Below are 17,585 nucleotides of genomic sequence, written 5' to 3' on the forward strand. Positions count from 1 at the left end.
AGATCCTTCTTTAAAGATCTTCTAACATCTAAATAATGAATTAAATCAGCTCATCTTCATCTTCAAGTCCACATGGGTGTCCTAGCAGAGTAACAACATGTATTGTGCACATGAACCCAAAATTAAATGCCACTTCGGTTGATATTTTGTAATAAAAGGCAAGAACATCAAACAAATGTCCAAACACATTTTTCGGTCACTTCATTTGAAATAGTATATGTATAAAGACCATTAACTTACTTGTAAAGAATGTGGGCTCTTTTCCAGGCAGGGGTAGTGTGGAACTATGTGTAGGATGAGGTGCAGTCGGTCTCAAAGATAGATTCTGTGAAATTCTATCTCCAAACCGAGAGTCTAAAGGGGAAATCTCTCCTTTATTACTTTTAACCTCTGTAAAAAGCAAGAAAGAGTAGAATAGTGAGAAAGCAAACATAGTTATTTTTTCTACTGCTGCTGAATCATTTACAAATTTGGTAACTATCATGCGGTAATTGTCAAAATTCCTGTCGATTTGGGATGGGCCACAGTTGCTAAAGTTCACTCACGTGTCTGCCTTTTAATTTTATTCTTAAAGCGAGTTCCTAGAATTTCACACAATAAATGTATATATTCACATTATATACTAGAATTACATCTCTTGTGCCTTAATTTCAAAGGCAACATAAGTAATTTTCAAATAACTAAAATAACTTCAAAACAATAATAAAACATTAATTATACGCTGTATATGTTCTAATCGCTAGGTGTCAGTACACTCACTGGCTGTTACCTAGAGTGCCGTGGGCTTGCTATTTGTTCCAAACAACATGGCTTTTGACGCAAGTTTACAGTAACGATAAAAGCATGTGAAGATGCTTTCCAGCATTGACAGCATGCGCCTGCTTTAGTTTGTAACCTTCTGGAGGCCTAGCTTAAACTTTATAAAAGGAAAAAAAGTCACTGTTACAGGATTACCCTTGTAAAGAGTTATGTTGGTAAGAAACAGTTTTGTCTACAAGCTAAAGATGACAACGCCCCTTTGTAGTCTGGGACATGTCGGGTAGACCGGTAGCTCGCTGTGATCGTATAGTGGTTAGTACTCTGCATTGTGGCCGCAGCAACCCCGGTTCGAATCCGGTGAGTTTTCTGGGTGCCATTGAAATTGAGCTCCATGTCACCACCTCTCCTCACCCTGTCCTTCGGCCTACTCTTTTTGTGCACGGCGCGTGTCCTTGATGTGCTCTGGATGTTCGAGTGAATTGAAACTGGGACCTTCTTTGAAAGCATGAGTTCTCAGGTTCGAACCCTTAGAGAAAAGACTGAAAACGAAACGCTCCTATTTATTTCGGAAGAATCTTGCTTCAGAGAGAATATGGTGCGTGTATATTTTCTAATCGCTAGGTGTCAGTACACTCGCTGGCTGTTACCTAGAGTGCCGCGGGCTTGCTATTTGCTACAAACAACTGCGCCTTTGACACAAGTTTACAATAACGATAAGAGCGCGGCAAGTCAACAGCATTGAAGCGTGTGAAGAGGCTTTCCAGACAAGTAGCAGTGAGTTTTTGTTCTTTTTCCTAGCATTATTTTCCTTTAATGACTATTATCATCAGTCTAATAGGCTGCATTCTCACTAATTTGCAAATATATTTTGACATACCAGAGGTTTTGACGGCCGTTCTGAATCTTCGAAGAAGGAAACGCAATGCATTGGAGGACACTCTTTTTTCTGCGCCAATACGATTCATTTTGCTGTGCGTTCGCACGCAGCACGCACGCTTCTCGAGCAAGAGCCCGGATAGCTCAGTCGGTAAAGCATCAGACTTTTAATCTGAGGGTCCAGGGTTCAAGTCCCTGTTCGGGTGAAAGACCCTCTTTTTGTGGAGCGGTACGTTTTGTTGTTGAGTTCTTGCTGATCTACACTGGCCTCGGGCAGCGACGCTGCAAGGCAGCAAGCCAAACGACATGCCCTTTCAGAAAGCTTGTAGTCGTGGCCGAGTGGTTAAGGCGATGGACTTGAAATCCATTGGGGTCTCCCCGCGCAGGTTCGAATCCTGCCGACTACGTTGACAGCATTCGTCTGCTTTAGTTTGTAACCTTCTGGAGGCCTAGCTTAAACTTTATAAAAGGAAAAAAAGTCATTGTTACAGGATTACCCTTGAATAAAGTAATGTTGGTAAGAAACAGTTTTGTCTGCAAGCTAAAGATGACAAGGCCCCTTTGTAGTCAGGGACACGTCGGGTAGACCGGTAGCTCGCCGTGATCGTATAGTGGTTAGTACTCTGCGTTGTGGGCGCAGCGAATCCGGGTCACGGCAAGGTTTTCTGGGTGCCATTGAAATTGAGCTCCATGTCACCACCTCTCCTCACCCCGTCCTTCGGCCTACTCTTTTTGTGCACGGCGCGTGCCCTTGATGTGCTCTGGATGTTCGAGTGAATTGAAACTGGGACCTTCATTGAAAGCATGAGCTCTCAGGTTCGAACCCTTAGAGAAAAGGCTGAAAACGAAACACTCCTATTTATTTCGGAAGAATCTTGCTTCAGAGAGAATATGGTGCGTGTATATTTTCTAATCGCTAGGTGTCAGTACACTCGCTGGCTGTTACCTAGAGTGCCGCGGGCTTGCTATTTGCTACAAACAACTGCGCCTTTGACACAAGTTTACAATAACGATAAGAGCGCGGCAAGTCAACAGCATTGAAGCGTGTGAAGAGGCTTTCCAGACAAGTAGCAGTGAGTTTTTGTTCTTTTTCCTAGCATTATTTTCCTTTAATGACTATTATCATCAGTCTAATAGGCTGCATTCTCACTAATTTGCAAATATATTTTGACATAGCAGACGTTTTGACGGCCGTTCTGAATCTTCGAAGAAGGAAACGCAATGCATTGGAGGACACGCTTTTTTCTGCGCCAATTCGATTAATTTTGCTGTGCGTTCCGACGCAGTACGCACGCTTCTCGAGCAAGATCCTGGATAGCTCAGTCGGTAGAGCATCATACTTTTAATCTGAGGGTCCAGGGTTCAAGTCCCTGTTTGGGCGAACAAGCCTCTTTTTGTGGAGCTGTACGTTTTGTTGTTGAGTTCTTGCTGATCTACACTGGCCTCGGGCAGCGATGCTGCAAGGCAGGAAAGCAAACGACATGCCCCTTTCAGCAAGCTTGTAGTCGTGGCCGAGTGGTTAAGGCGATGGACTTGAAATCCATTGGGGTCTCCCCGCGCAGGTTCGAATCCTGCCAACTACGTTGACAGCATTCGTCTGCTTTAGTTTGTAACCTTCTGGAGGCCTAGCTTAAACTTTATAAAAGGAAAAAAAGTCACTGTTACAGGATTACCCTTGAATAAAGTAATGTTGGTAAGAAACAGTTTTGTCTGCAAGCTAAAGATGACAAGGCCCCTTTGTAGTCAGGGACACGTCGGGTAGACCGGTAGCTCGCCGTGATCGTATAGTGGTTAGTACTCTGCGTTGTGGCCGCAGCGAATCCGGGTCACGGCAAGGTTTTCTGGGTGCCATTGAAATTGAGCTCCATGTCACCACCTCTCCTCACCCCGTCCTTCGGCCTACTCTTTTTGTGCACGGCGCGTGCCCTTGATGTGCTCTGGATGTTCGAGTGAATTGAAACTGGGACCTTCTTTGAAAGCATGAGCTCTCAGGTTCGAACCCTTAGAGAAAAGGCTGAAAACGAAACACTCCTATTTATTTCGGAAGAATCTTGCTTCAGAGAGAATATGGTGCGTGTATATTTTCTAGTCGCTAGGTGTCAGTACACTCGCTGGCTGTTACCTAGAGTGCTGCGGGCTTGCTATTTGCTACAAACAACTGCGCCTTTGACACAAGTTTACAATAACGATAAGAGCGCGGCAAGTCAACAGCATTGAAGCGTGTGAAGAGGCTTTCCAGACAAGTAGCAGTGAGTTTTTGTTCTTTTTCCTAGCATTATTTTCCTTTAATGACTATTATCATCAGTCTAATAGGCTGCATTCTCACTAATTTGCAAATATATTTTGACATAGCAGACGTTTTGACGGCCGTTCTGAATCTTCGAAGAAGGAAACGCAATGCATTGGAGGACACTCTTTTTTCTGCGCCAATACGATTCATTTTGCTGTGCGTTCCCACGCAGCACGCACGCTTCTCGAGCAAGAGCCCGGATAGCTCAGTCGGTAGAGCATCAGACTTTTAATCTGAGGGTCCAGGGTTCAAGTCCCTGTTCGGGTGAACGAGCCTCTTTTAGTGGAGCGGTACGTTTTGTTGTTGAGTTCTTGCTGATCTACACTGGCCTCGGGCAGCGACGCTGCAAGGCAACAATCCACAAACAACGTGCTCCTTTCAGCCAGCTTGTAGTCGTGGCCGAGTGGTTAAGGCGATGGACTAGAAATCCATTGCGGTCTCCCGCGCAGGTTCGAATCCTGCCGACTACGTTGACAGCATGAGCCTGCTTTAGTGTGTAACCTTCTGGAGGCCTAGCTTAAACTTTATAAAAGGAAAAAAAGAATCCTTTTCTTTCAGTGACTTCTTCTCCAGAGTCACTGTTACAGGATTACCCTTGAAAAGAGTTATGTTGGTAAGAAACAGTTTTCTCTGCAAGCTAAAGATGACAAGGCCCCTTTGTATTCAGGGACATGTCGGGTAGACCTGTAGCTCGCCGTGATCGTATAGTGGTTAGTACTCTGCGTTGTGGCCGCAGCAACCCCGGTTCGAATCCGGGTCACGGCAAGATTTTCTGTGTGCCATTGAAATTGAGCTCCATGTCGCCACCTGTTCTCACCCCGTCCTTCAGACTACTCTTTTTGTGCACGGCGCGTGCCCTTGATGTGCTCTGGATGTTCGAGTGAATTGAAACTGGGACCTTCTTTGAAAGCACAAGCTCTCAGGTTCGAACCCTTAGAGAAAAGACTGAAAACGAAACGCTCCTATTGATTTCGGAAGAATCTTGTTTCAGAGAGAATATGGTGCGTGTATATTTTCTAATCGCTAGGTGTCAGTACACTCGCTGGCTGTTACCTAAAGTGCCGCGGGCTTGCTATTTGCTACAAACAACTGCGCCTTTGACACAAGTTTACAATAACGATAAGAGCGCGGCAAGTCAACAGCATTGAAGCGTGTGAAGAGGCTTTCCAGACAAGTAGCAGTGAGTTTTTGTTCTTTTTCCTAGCATTATTTTCCATTAATTACTATTATCATCAGTCCACTAGGCTGCATTCCCACTAATTTGCAAATATATTTTGACATAGCAGACGTTTTGACGGCCATTCTGAATCTTCGAAGAAGGAAACGCAATGCATTGGAGGACACTCTTTTTTCTGCGCCAATACGATTCATTTTGCTGTGCGTTCCGACGCAGCACGCACGCTTCTCGAGCAAGGCACCAATCGACAAACGACATGCCCCTTTCAGCCAGCTTGTAGTCGTGGCCGTACCCTCCGGCGAATGGACAGCCTAACTATTCCTAACCATTTGTTACAAGTCCTAACACAAGTCCTAACACAATCTAAATAAGTCCTAACAATTCCTAACACAATCTAAATAAGTCCTAACAATTCCTAACACAGGTCCTAACAATCCTAAATTACGTCCTAACAGTTCCGAACAGCGGGTCCTAACAGTTCCGAACAGTGGGGCAAAACAGCCATTGGCTGGACGGGCCAAAACAGTCATTGGCCGAAACATAGTCTCGTGACCACCGTCATAAAGAATGACGCGCGAAAAGGACTCGTCATTCACCCCATCACTACCTGAGACGGTTTTGTGTTTTGATGCAGGCAAGTACAATTTAATTAACATTTTAACGTGAAAGAGAAAAATTATCTATTCGTTGGACATTACAGTTCAAACTCGGTTTAGGTTGCACACGTTTAATTCAGCTATCTTTATTTGTAATTCGTTGTTTTAACACTTATATAGAGTTCGGAGGCCATGTTTTGATATAGTGATATAAATCGCGGCCTTCATACTGCAAAAGCTTAGCCGGACTGGTTCAAGATAACAGTATATAGACTATAAATGAGGATAATAATTCCTATGATGATTAATGTTAAAATACAGAGTGGTGACTTGTTTTGTATTAACCATAGAGTGTACAAATAAAACCGTAATAAAAAGCCTAATAACTTTAGAAACTAATTATGTTATAATTTTTACATAATGAACTGCTTTATTTTTACTCTCTGTTGCTTTTTACTGTTTTCAATTTATTAGTTTTTTTTTTTCAATCGCTAACAAGCGCTTACCCATACTTCAGATAATTTTTCTAAACTCTTAAAACAGACTCACACCCACAAAACACAATTGGCCAAATGGATGATTTTCTTCTCAAAAACACATTTTGAAAAACACACTCTTCATTTCAAAATAGAACACATCTTTCTCTGCATACACTAACTTTACCAAAACACTGAAAATCTGACTCAGACTCAGAATGAAATTATTCTGTCAAAGAATAACACTTGTTTTCACGTCACAAGGTACATGCAGTCAATCAAAGTACACCCAGTTTCAAAATACTGGCTATTGTTGACATTACAAAAACTTCATAGACTTTAGTGTTTCAGTTTGAAAAACATGCAAAACATGCAGTCCACCGTTTTTACACTACATTTCTTGGTTGGGAATTGTATGTCCACATGTACAGTAACTTTACTTTTTTCCAGCCTCTCTTAGTGAAAGACCGTGGTTGATTACATGGTCAATGATAGTCATCACTGACTACTGTTCTTGCAGCCCTTGGAAAGCCACCACCACACATTCTTACACCTTTACCTTGCCCTCTCCTTGGGCCTTCTCTTCTCCCTGGCCCTGCTCCTCTCACTTCACCTCTCATCTCTCACTGCACCCCTCACTGCACCTCTCACTGCACCCCTCACTGCATCTCACCTCTCACTGCATCTCACCTCTCACTGCACACTGCACCCCTCACTGCACCTCTCACTGCATCGCACCTCTCACTGCATCTCACCTCTCACTGCACCCCTCACTGCACCTCTCACTGCACCCCTCACTGCATCTCACCTCTCACTGCATCTCACCTCTCACTGCACACTGCACCCCTCACTGCATCTCACCTCTCACTGCATCTCACCTCTCACTGCACCTCACCTCTCACTGCACCTCACCTCTCACTGCACCTCACCTCTCACTGCACACTGCACCTCTCACTGCACCTCTCACTGCACCCCTCATTGCACCAATTTGAATTTAGTGCAACGTAATCATTCATTCTATTTACCATAGTTTAAAAATTGTCTTTTAACATGGTTAAATTAACAAACATACGTAATTTGACAACCATCCATGTGTAAAATCCCTCTTCTACATAAAATTTGTCTTAAATGTTTTCCCCTAAGCCTTTTCTTTAAATTTCATTTCATTTGTATCTCTCTGAAGTTGTTCTCAAGTTGTCTGGTATTTACCCTGTTGTTTCATATTTATAGACATGACTAAGACTGGTAAACCAGACTCATACTGGCATGACATCATGTGCAAGTATGCCCAAGGGAAGTACCACTTCTCAACAGGCAAGAAGCCAGGGGCGAAGAAGTGGAAGCATGCCTTGGAAAGAATTAATAACTGTCCATTACACAAACAGACCTGTGCATATGATATATTTGGGAAAATAATCACTTGCAAATGTGGTTATCATAAGGTATGTAATGAATGTGATTATTTTACCTATGCTGGTGATCATTACTAATTTAAAAACATTTTTTAATAAGAGAAAAATGTTCATTATTTGAGCTGTAAAGCCTGACATGAAATAATAGTCAGAAAAAGGTGTGTGTGTATATATATATATATATATATATATATATATATATATATATATAATGCGCACAAACTGAGCAAAGCTGTGCAATTTAGTGCAAATGCTGTCAGTACACTAGATTAATTTCTTAGCTTTTAATGTAAATCAGTGAGGTCTTTATAATGGTATAACAGGTTACTTGAATAAAATGCATATAAATGTCAATTTAACTCGCAGTAAAAAGATGCCTGCACAAAGACCTGAAGGTGGGTGTTTTTACAATTCTACTTAAAGGTGTATTACTTTCCTTAAAGAACAACAACCTATGAATCAGACGACAGTTTGCATGTAGTAATTGTGTACAACATGTTTTTCAGCAAAGTTTTGATTTTGATAATTTGCAGATTTTGAGACCTAGGGAAAACACTAATCCTAGGGTAAACACTAATGCTTTTTTACAGTCAGCAGAGCAGACAGTGTTAGGCATGCAAGCAGGACCACAGAGCAGTGCAGGCATGCAAGCAGGACCACAGAGCAGTGCAGGCATGCAAGGAGGACCACAGAGCAGTGCAGGCATGCAAGGAGGACCACAGAGCAGTGCAGGTGCAAAACCTGCCTCATGGAGCAGTGCAGGTGCGCAGGCAAGACCAGCCTCATGGAGCAGTGCAGGTGCGCAGGCAAGACCAGCCTCATGGAGCAGTGCAGGTGCGCAGGCAAGACCAGCCTCATGGAGCAGTGCAGGTGCTCAGGCAAGACCAGCCTCATGGAGCAGTGCAGGTGCGCAGGCAAGACCAGCCTCATGGAGCAGTGCTGGTGCGCAGGCAAGACCAGCCTCATGGAGCAGTGCAGGTGCTCAGGCAAGACCACTGAGCAGTGCAGGCGCAAAACCAGCCCCAGAGAGCAGTGCAGGCTCAAGATCAGTCCCAGAGAGCAGTGCAGGCTCAAGATCAGTCCCAGAGGGCAGTGCAGGCTCAAGATCAGTCCCAGGGAGCAGTGCAGGCTCAAGATCAGTCCCAGAGAGCAGTGCTGGCTCAAGATCAGTCCCAGAGAGCAGTGCAGGCTCAAGATCAGTCCCAGAGAGCAGTTCTTCAATAAAGTGTGGTCTTTGTGGTGAAGACATTGATGTGGACTGTTTCTCCGAACATCTGTCAGATTACCATGTCCAAGAATGTTGTGACCAGTGTGGTGCAAAAGTCTGGGGTGCGGTTGGACTTCTTCACCACATTGAAACTAATCATCCTTGTACCAGTCTTGCAGGGACAGAATCTGTGGATCCACCAACATCTTCTCCAACAACATCATTTACTGAATCACCCGCATACATTGAAGAGCAGCAAGGCGTTCCACAAACTGCACCTCAAACACCATCCCTGGAAATTAACCTGAGGCCTCCAGTAGTGAATTGGGTGAGTTTTCTCCCCAAACAGTTCTGTCGAGTTATTAAGCCAGCAGACCAGAAGTGGATCGCGCAGTGTCTATATGACGCCACAGGACGACTTAAGCAGCAGTTTTCTCAAAACTGGTTTCATCCACCAAGTCCCAGCAAGCCTACAACTTCACCTCCTGATCCTAACACCTACTTTAGACAGCGTATGTTTCTGTGGGCCCCAATGAGAATGTGGGGTATTCCTCTGAAGTGCACACAGTGCAATAGGAAGATGCACCATTCAGGAATCTACACAAAAGTGAGGGAAGTCATTGATATTGACTCGAGATATTATTTAATTGGAGTAGACTACCCTCGCTGCAGTAAGTGTAAGATTCCTGTCTGCCCTTGGAGTTCGGAGATCCTCAAACAACTAGATCCCTCCCACAGAAACAAATTCCCCGCTGTTCTTACCACTCACCTTGCACTTGACAGGAAGTGTGTGACTTTGTTGAAGCCTAGAACTGCTGGGAACAGCTCCAGTTTCTTGCAGCAGGCGCTTGAAGAAGTTCACAGCGAGGAGTGGGCAAGACGTACCATTAACTATCTGACAGACTGTGAATTTCACAAAAAGAAATGTGCCCTGACACAGGCTGAAGTGGTATATCAGCAGCCACCGCCTTTTTGCCCCCTACCTCTGGCACAGTGGTTTGAGACGGTTCATGCCAACGAGATCCTGAGTCACATTGATGAGCTAAAGGGTGTCATAACATCAACATATGGTAGCATCCTGAAGCTTGATTCTACCAAGAAGGTAAATGTATATAAAAAGAGGCAAATGCATGTTAATTTCAACTTGATGTTCAGAGATTTTTACCTGATTGTAATGTTTGTGTATTTATATAGATAACTAAAAAGCTTGCTGGTGGCATTGCGGACACTGCTACATGGATGACCAATGTTGGCAATGAGTTTGGCCAAGTCCTGAACTGTGTCCTAACCACTGGTGAGGGAGCTGGCATAGATGAGTTGTGTCAGGGCATCGTAAAGCGATACAAGGATGCTGGGGAGCCAGAGCCAGCTGTGATTTACGTTGACCGGGACTGCTGCAGCGAGACAGGTTTGTTACATTAAGTCTTTACCTAATATGAATGTGTTTGTATTTCTAATTCATATTAGCAACCATTTCAGGCATGTTTCTAAATTACTAAAAACTAAATTTCATTCCTGTACATGGTTTTTCTAGGTGTTTGTTCATATTCTTTAAGAACACTCATAAAGAGAATTTTTAGAACTATTTACTATAGAAATTTATATTTTTTTAGATCTATTTACAATGGTTCTAAAATTCTTAATTTCTATTTACAGTAGCAATTTACTATGAGAACCCTGTTCAGTGTTTGCAATCAAGTAGACAAAAGCTTATGTAAAACAGCATTATTATATTTCTTTAATGATGCAAATGTAAATCTGAGAAAACAATCACTCCTTGTTTCTCATTGGTGTAGGCGTGACTCCAGTTCTTACCTGGTTCCGACCATGGAATATCACAGTGCGACTTGATGTGTTCCACTTCATGCGGCGGTTTACTGCTGGCCTTACAACGGAGCACCATCCACTGTATGGCACTTTCTGCTCCAAGTTGTCCAGCTGTATATTTGAATGGGACAAGGATGACATCTCTCGTCTTAAAGAGGCGAAAAAGACCATGCTTTTAAAAAAACATGGGGGTCATATTTCAACATAGGCCCAAATCCTGTCAAGCATCACCTCCAGTGAGCTGGCCAAGCACTGCAGGAGGAGGACACGCGGAGTTGAAGAAACTCGTGTCTTGATACAAGGACTGCTGGACTCCATGTGGGAACTGACCGACACCACTGGTTTGCGCCTCATCAATCCAGAGAGCATGACACGTGTGTGGGAGGTACAGCAGAAACACTTACCTTGCGTCCAAGATCCACCCGGTGTTCAGTTGTACACAAAACTGGGCTCCGGTTTACAGAAGGGTGACAAGGTTCTGGATGTACTGAGGTGTGGCAGAGGGTCCTCCTCTCTGGAAAGCTTCCATCGCCACCAGTGCACTTTTATTCCAGGTAAATTGAAATTATAAAACAATATTATGCATATATTTAAATAGTGTTGTCACAATACTGAAGTTGCTGACTTCGAAAATTAAAGGCACCAAATTGGAAACAAACCTTTTTCTTAGGCCTGGTGGGTTCTGAGTGGGGGGTTATATAATAGTATTTTAATCATGTGAAACATTGTCTTTCAGGTTGGAGATGTAATGCACTACATACGCAGATGTACATGCTTGAGGGTGCATCTAGGTGGAACATCAACCGAGCTCATCAAGCTGTGGACATGAGTGGTACATCACTTACTAAAATGTATGATGTACGTTTAATGTCCCACATGAATGTCCTCAGCAACAGAGTCCTTGGATGTGCACTCCTGCCAGAATTCAAACCTCCTGGGAAACCCACTGGTAAGATTCACCATTGTACACACTATTACGATAGTGATTCCAGGCATCACTGTGTGTTTTCAAAGGCTTTGCATGCTGCCTGAACGCTAACCAATCAGACCATCGTTTTCATGACTGATCATTGCTGTAAAGGTGCTTGTTCCTAGTTATAAGATATGTCAGTTTGTGAAGTTGAAGTGTATTTGTTTTAGTTTTTCTTTTGGGATTTTTGCTTTTACATTTTTCATGTTAATCGCAAAATAGATTTTTCATTAGCAACACTACATTCATCACATGCACTGTAGCCTACTGCTTTAGCCTGATATATAGCTCTTATTACAAAATGTTTATTGAATCTTTATGGCAGATGAGCGTATAGCTGTGGAGTACTTGCTGGCACAGTCTGACAGAGGAGACCTGCTTTCTCCACTGGAGCAACATGAAATCGCCTTGCCAGAGATGGAGGTTGAAGTTCAGGAGGATGAGTGTCTGGATGTCACAATATGTGAAGCGGCAGACCTCAATTTGGGCACACACACCCTTGCAAGTTCCAGCAGTCATGGTGATTCATTGATCTCACCTCTGGTAATGTCAATTTTCTTGATCGTTTTGAATTAAAATTACATAGGAATGTTAATGTTTTTAGGAGCAATGAATGAGTTGCTTCATGATTAAACGTTCATTTAATTAAAAGATTAATAATAGTCAATTTGAACAGTCAATTTTGTAACTGAAGTTTATTCTTCTCTTTAAAATGTTTTTAAAAAATCTAGGAAACCAGTGTGCCAAGTGGTGGCTCTTACAGTCCTGACATTGAAGACATTTCCTGTGCTGGGCCCAGCACACCAGCTCCGGTAAAGTTTCTAATACCTGATGCTTGTAATTTGTGAATGGTTTATCAAAGTATCAAAATAATTTCCTAATCCAGGATTCTGTTTTTGTTTCCATTTCTAGGACAGTAGATGTGATTCAAGGGGTGTTCCTGGATGGGAGGCAGTGGATAACCTGGCAGGCTATCTCGTCAGTCTCAACCGCACGATCACTGGTTTATCAACTAACGAGATAGCAGAGATCTTGCGGTTGTATTCGTATTTGCATACCATTGATCAGTCCCCCTCCAAGTATTCCCTTAAGTGCAAGAAAAAGACCTTGGAAGGTCCTTGGAGAGCTTCTCGGAAGCGTAGTGGCTCAGCCCCTGGTCAGCAAGCAGCTGAGAGGTGAGTTAAATTGTAGTGCACCGGTGATAAATTTGAGTCTTGTTGAATGCTCCCTGTATAATTTAATTCCTTTCAAAGGTTAAAAATACTTTAAAAAAACTGTTTTGATGAGATCCAGGATAGATCATAAAGTCTATCTCTCATTGCCATACAATTCCAAAACATAATCAGTCTATATGTTTACAAAGCTATAATGAACCATAGAATACTAATCATACATAATACAATCATGCATCTTTTTATTCACAGACTGTTCATGACTCATGGTCAGGCTGCCCAGAGACCTGATGCCAACAGGGTTTCAGAATGTGTTGCACTCAAGCTTCTGAAGGAATTCAGGGAAGCCAGAAATAGGCCTAAAGATAACAAGGGCAAAACCTTTCCCATTCCTCAGGCAATTGTGATGATTTACAGCCACATCAAGCAGCTGCTTGAAGACTGCAGAGAGCTACTAGACCAGACCAACTTGGTGCTAGTTACTATAAACAACACCACAGTGTCTTCATGGTGAGTTGGATTTCAGCTTCCTAAATTCACTTCAGTAATATGAAATCTATTCCTATGATGAACGACTGCACTTCTGAAATAATAAATCTTTTGAACTATTCTCTATTCCACATGTATTTGTATATAACATACATTAAATGTATACATTGTTTTCAGACACCGTCTCATTTTGAAACTTGCAACCTTTTATATGTCTGCCAAAAAAAGGATTTAAAAAATTTGGTAATAAATGCATACATTGTTTCACAAAAGCTTTTCAGAAATTCAGAATGTTACGGTTTAGAATACGTTATTGCTTATTACACAGCTTTCTGAAATGCTTGATTCTGATTTGTCAGTTGAGACATTCCACAGTCTGTTTTTCTCTGATAATGTTCACAAAGTGCAAAGTTCATCAATTACGAAATGAGGTCAATTCGGCTATAAATCAGCTGTAATGTTATCAGTTTAGTTATTGTCCAATAATGTCAGTATAGTCAAATTGATAATATTGCTGAATGTTAAAGGAACACGCTGACTTTTTGGGACTTTAGCTTATTCACCGTATCCCCCAGAGTCAGATAAGTCCATACATACCCTTCTAATCTCCGTGCGTGCTGTAACTCTATCCGACGCCCCCACCGCTGGCCTAGCTTAGCACAAATACTGGAGGTAAATGGCTCCATCTAGCATACTGCGCCCAATAAGTGACAAAATAACATCAACATTTTCCTATTTACATGTTGTGATTTGTATAGCAACAGTGTGTACAAATAACAAGGCCATATGAGACGCAGGCTTCTTCTAACCATATACATACTGGGAAGTATATTCTCAGAAGGTGAAGCACTGCTACTTGGACGGAGTGATTTACTCGCAGCACCTGAGAACTGGTGAGGAGCAGAGAGTTTGCTCAGAGTTGGAGTAAATCACTCCACAGAAGTAGCAGTGCTTCGGAGATACGGTGAATAAGCTAAAGTCCCAAAAAGTCGGCGTGTTCCTTTAATGCTGAAGTATCCAATTGATGGATAGTTTTTGAATAGTTTAGTGTACATAGTTTATAAAAACAAATCAGTAGAGATGTTTTGTAAATGTACTGTGGGTAAAGCTAAAAATGTCTGTTATTCTTTCCCAGGCTTCTCGACAGACAGAAAAGAACTGACCGGGACACCTTGCTACAAGGAGTGGAGCTTCCCCAGCCTGTTGGTTTGGCAAAGGAGCCACTGCCAAAGCCTAGAGAACTCCCATCTGCACCTGTTGAACATGGACATGTTGCCATTGAGTTCCAGGAGCCTGAAAATCGGGAGGGTGAGGCAGTTATACGCCAACGTAAATGTGCACGAACTGGAACTGCAGTGTTTTCTATTACGCACACAGACACTGGGCTTGTAGACACATCTCCATCTGGCACAGACTGGCCTGGGGCCCAGCACTTTCCTGGGTGGCATGTCTGGCCTGGGAATTCGGATTTGTCTTTTCCACCATCGCACTCTCAGAGTTGGTCGTCTTTTCCACCAGGCCAACCGCCATCAGTTCCACCATCGCACTCTCAGGGTTGGTCGTCTTTTCCACCAGGCCAACCGCCATCAGTTCCACCATCGCACTCTCAGGGTTGGTCGTCTTTTCCACCAGGCCAACCGCCATCAGTTCCACCATCGCACTCTCAGGGTTGGTCGTCTTTTCCACCAGGCCAACAGCCATCAGTTCCACCATCGCACTCTCAGGGTTGGTCTTCTCTTCAGCCGTGCCAACAGCCATCGGTTCCACCATCGCACTCTCAGGGTTGGTCGTCTTTTCCACCAGGCCAACCGCCATCAGTTCCACCATCGCACTCTCAGGGTTGGTCGTCTTTTCCACCAGGCCAACAGCCATCGGTTCCACCATCGCACTCTCAGGGTTGGTCTTCTCTTCAGCCGTGCCAACAGCCATCGGTTCCACCATCGCACTCTCAGGGTTGGTCTTCTCTTCAGCCGTGCCAACAGCCATCGGTTCCTCCATCGCACTCTCAGGGTTGGTCTTCTCTTCAGCCGTGCCAACAGCCATCGGTTCCACCATCGCACTCTCAGGGTTGGTCTTCTCTTCAGCCGTGCCAACAGCCATCGGTTCCACCATCGCACTCTCAGGGTTGGTCGTCTTTTCCACCAGGCCAACAGCCATCAGTTCCACCACCTCCTCAGAACCGACAGCGTGCATGGAGACAGCACAAGGCAGCACTTGAGGATCAAGAGCGTGTGGCAAGAGGGGAGCCACCAAAGAAGCGTCACACAAAGGAACATTACCATTATGAGTGTAAAATATGTGGCCAATCAAAAAGTAAACTCACTGGCCATTCCCAGGTTAGAGGAAAGTGGTACTGTCCAGCAGCTGGCCAGACCATTGCAGAGTGGAAAGAGTCTCTTTAGGATTTATTTTGTCTTTCATTCACAATTATATTTAATTTTTTATTTTTTATAATTGTGATAATTTTAATTTTAGAAAATTTTATATAATTTTATAAAACTTTAAATTTTACGTTAGTGCATTAAGTACATTTGAAGGAAAGCTCTTAAAAATATGTTTATGTATATATATTTTATATATAACAATTTTTTCTACATTTTTATTAAACTATTTGTGGAAGTTATATTATTACTATTATTATATCTAGCCATTGCAATTGTGTGAGTGTGTATGTGTATCTAAATGGCTAATTATTATTAATATTATTATTATTATAAAACTACCAAAAATACTAATTATATATATATTATTATTCATTTATCAAACTATTTGTAATTGTACTACGTTTTTATTATCATTACATGTAGCTATTTAAATTTGTATTTATTATAAAGTTATATAGATTTGAGCTTTTATTTGTGAATGTGTATATATTATTATTATTATATGTAATGTATATATTATTATTATGAAACCAAATTTGTGGTAGTGTTTATTATATATGAAACCATTTTAATTATATATATATATATATATATATATATATATATATATATATATATATATATATATATTCCTTCTATTGTAAATGTTGGATTTGAGACTTTGTGGTAGTGATTGTATAATAAATAATCGTATTTACATATATTTGTACTTGTATATATTTTTTTATTTTTTTATTACATATAACGTGCGTTACATTCGAGCTTTTGGAATAAACTATGTTTGTGCAAAGTATGTTGTACATTTTATTCTTGCAAATTGTTTTTTAATTGGGTAAAATAGGTCTAAAATGCGTCTAAATGTGTAAAATAGGTCTAAATATTGACTTTTCTATCATTTATTTTTAATTTTTTACATTTTTACACTTACATTCACACATTTGACAGACACTTTTATCCAAAGCAACTTAAATAGCATTTCAAGGAACACATTTTACATTATCAGTTCTTGCTTTCCCTGGGACTCGAACCCATGACTTTGGCGCCTTTTCCCCCTTCTTTCCCCCCCTCTTTGGCGTTTTTTTTCCTTCTTTCCCCCCCCCCTTAGCAGTCCCTTTTGCCCCATCTTTGGCCGAGTGGTTAAGGCGATGGACTAGAAATCCATTGGTGTCTCCCCGCGCAGGTTCGAATCCTACCGACTACGTTGACAGCATGCGCCTGCTTTAGTTTGTAACCTTCTGGAGGCCTAGCTTAAACTTTATAAAAAGAAAAACAGAATCCTTTTCTTTTCAGTGACTTCTTCTCCAGAGTCACTGTAACAGGATTACCCTTGAAAAGAGTTATGTTGGTAAGAAACAGTTTTGTCTGCAAGCTAAAGATGACAAGGCCCCTTTGTATTCAAGGACACGTCAGGTAGACTGGTAGCTCGCCGTGATCGTATAGTGGTTAGTACTCTGCGTTGTGGCCGCAGCAACTCCGGTTCGAATCCGGGTCACGGCAAGATTTTCTGGGTGCCATTGAAATTGAGCTCCATGTCGCCACCTGTCCTCACCCCGTCCTTCAGACTACTCTTTTTGTGCACGGCGCGTGCCCTTGATGTGCTCTGGATGTTCGTGTGAATTGAAACTGGGACCTTCTTTGAAAGCACAAGCTTTCAGGTTCGAACCCTTAGAGAAAAGACTGAAAACGAAATGCTCCTATTTATGTGGGAAGAATCTTGCTTCAGAGAGAATATGGTGCGTGTATATTTTCTAATCGCTAGGTGTCAGTACACTCGCTGGCTGTTACCTAGAGTGCCGCGGGCTTGCTATTTGCTACGAACAACTGCGCCTTTGACACAAGTTTACAATAACGATAAGAGCGCGGCAAGTCAACAGCATTGAAGCGTGTGAAGAGGCTTTCCAGACAAGTAGCAGTGAGTTTTTGTTCTTTTTCCTAGCATTATTTTCCTTT

At 42.4% G+C, this 17,585-nt stretch overlaps 1 long non-coding RNA gene and 6 other non-coding genes across 7 annotated transcripts in view; all 7 read left to right on the forward strand.

Annotated features, from left to right (window-relative positions):
• The window catches only part of LOC143719415 (uncharacterized), a 694,388-nt gene that overhangs the window by 541,726 nt on the left and 135,077 nt on the right, over positions 1 to 17,585 (forward strand). The window lies entirely within an intron of this gene.
• On the forward strand, positions 1,769 to 1,841 carry trnak-uuu (transfer RNA lysine (anticodon UUU)). The gene has a single exon. It is a non-coding gene; the product is annotated as a tRNA-Lys (tRNA).
• Positions 1,961 to 2,042, forward strand: trnas-uga (transfer RNA serine (anticodon UGA)). The gene has a single exon. It is a non-coding gene; the product is annotated as a tRNA-Ser (tRNA).
• Positions 3,137 to 3,218, forward strand: trnas-uga (transfer RNA serine (anticodon UGA)). Its single transcript has one exon. It is a non-coding gene; the product is annotated as a tRNA-Ser (tRNA).
• trnak-uuu (transfer RNA lysine (anticodon UUU)) lies at positions 4,120 to 4,192 on the forward strand. Its single transcript has one exon. It is a non-coding gene; the product is annotated as a tRNA-Lys (tRNA).
• On the forward strand, positions 4,315 to 4,395 carry trnas-aga (transfer RNA serine (anticodon AGA)). The gene has a single exon. It is a non-coding gene; the product is annotated as a tRNA-Ser (tRNA).
• Positions 4,619 to 4,690, forward strand: trnah-gug (transfer RNA histidin (anticodon GUG)). Its single transcript has one exon. It is a non-coding gene; the product is annotated as a tRNA-His (tRNA).

The sequence above is a fragment of the Siphateles boraxobius genome, unplaced genomic scaffold, assembly GCF_051911475.1.
Source record: "Siphateles boraxobius isolate OS27281-9 unplaced genomic scaffold, OSU_SipBor_1 63, whole genome shotgun sequence".
Lineage (NCBI taxonomy): Eukaryota > Metazoa > Chordata > Actinopteri > Cypriniformes > Leuciscidae > Siphateles > Siphateles boraxobius.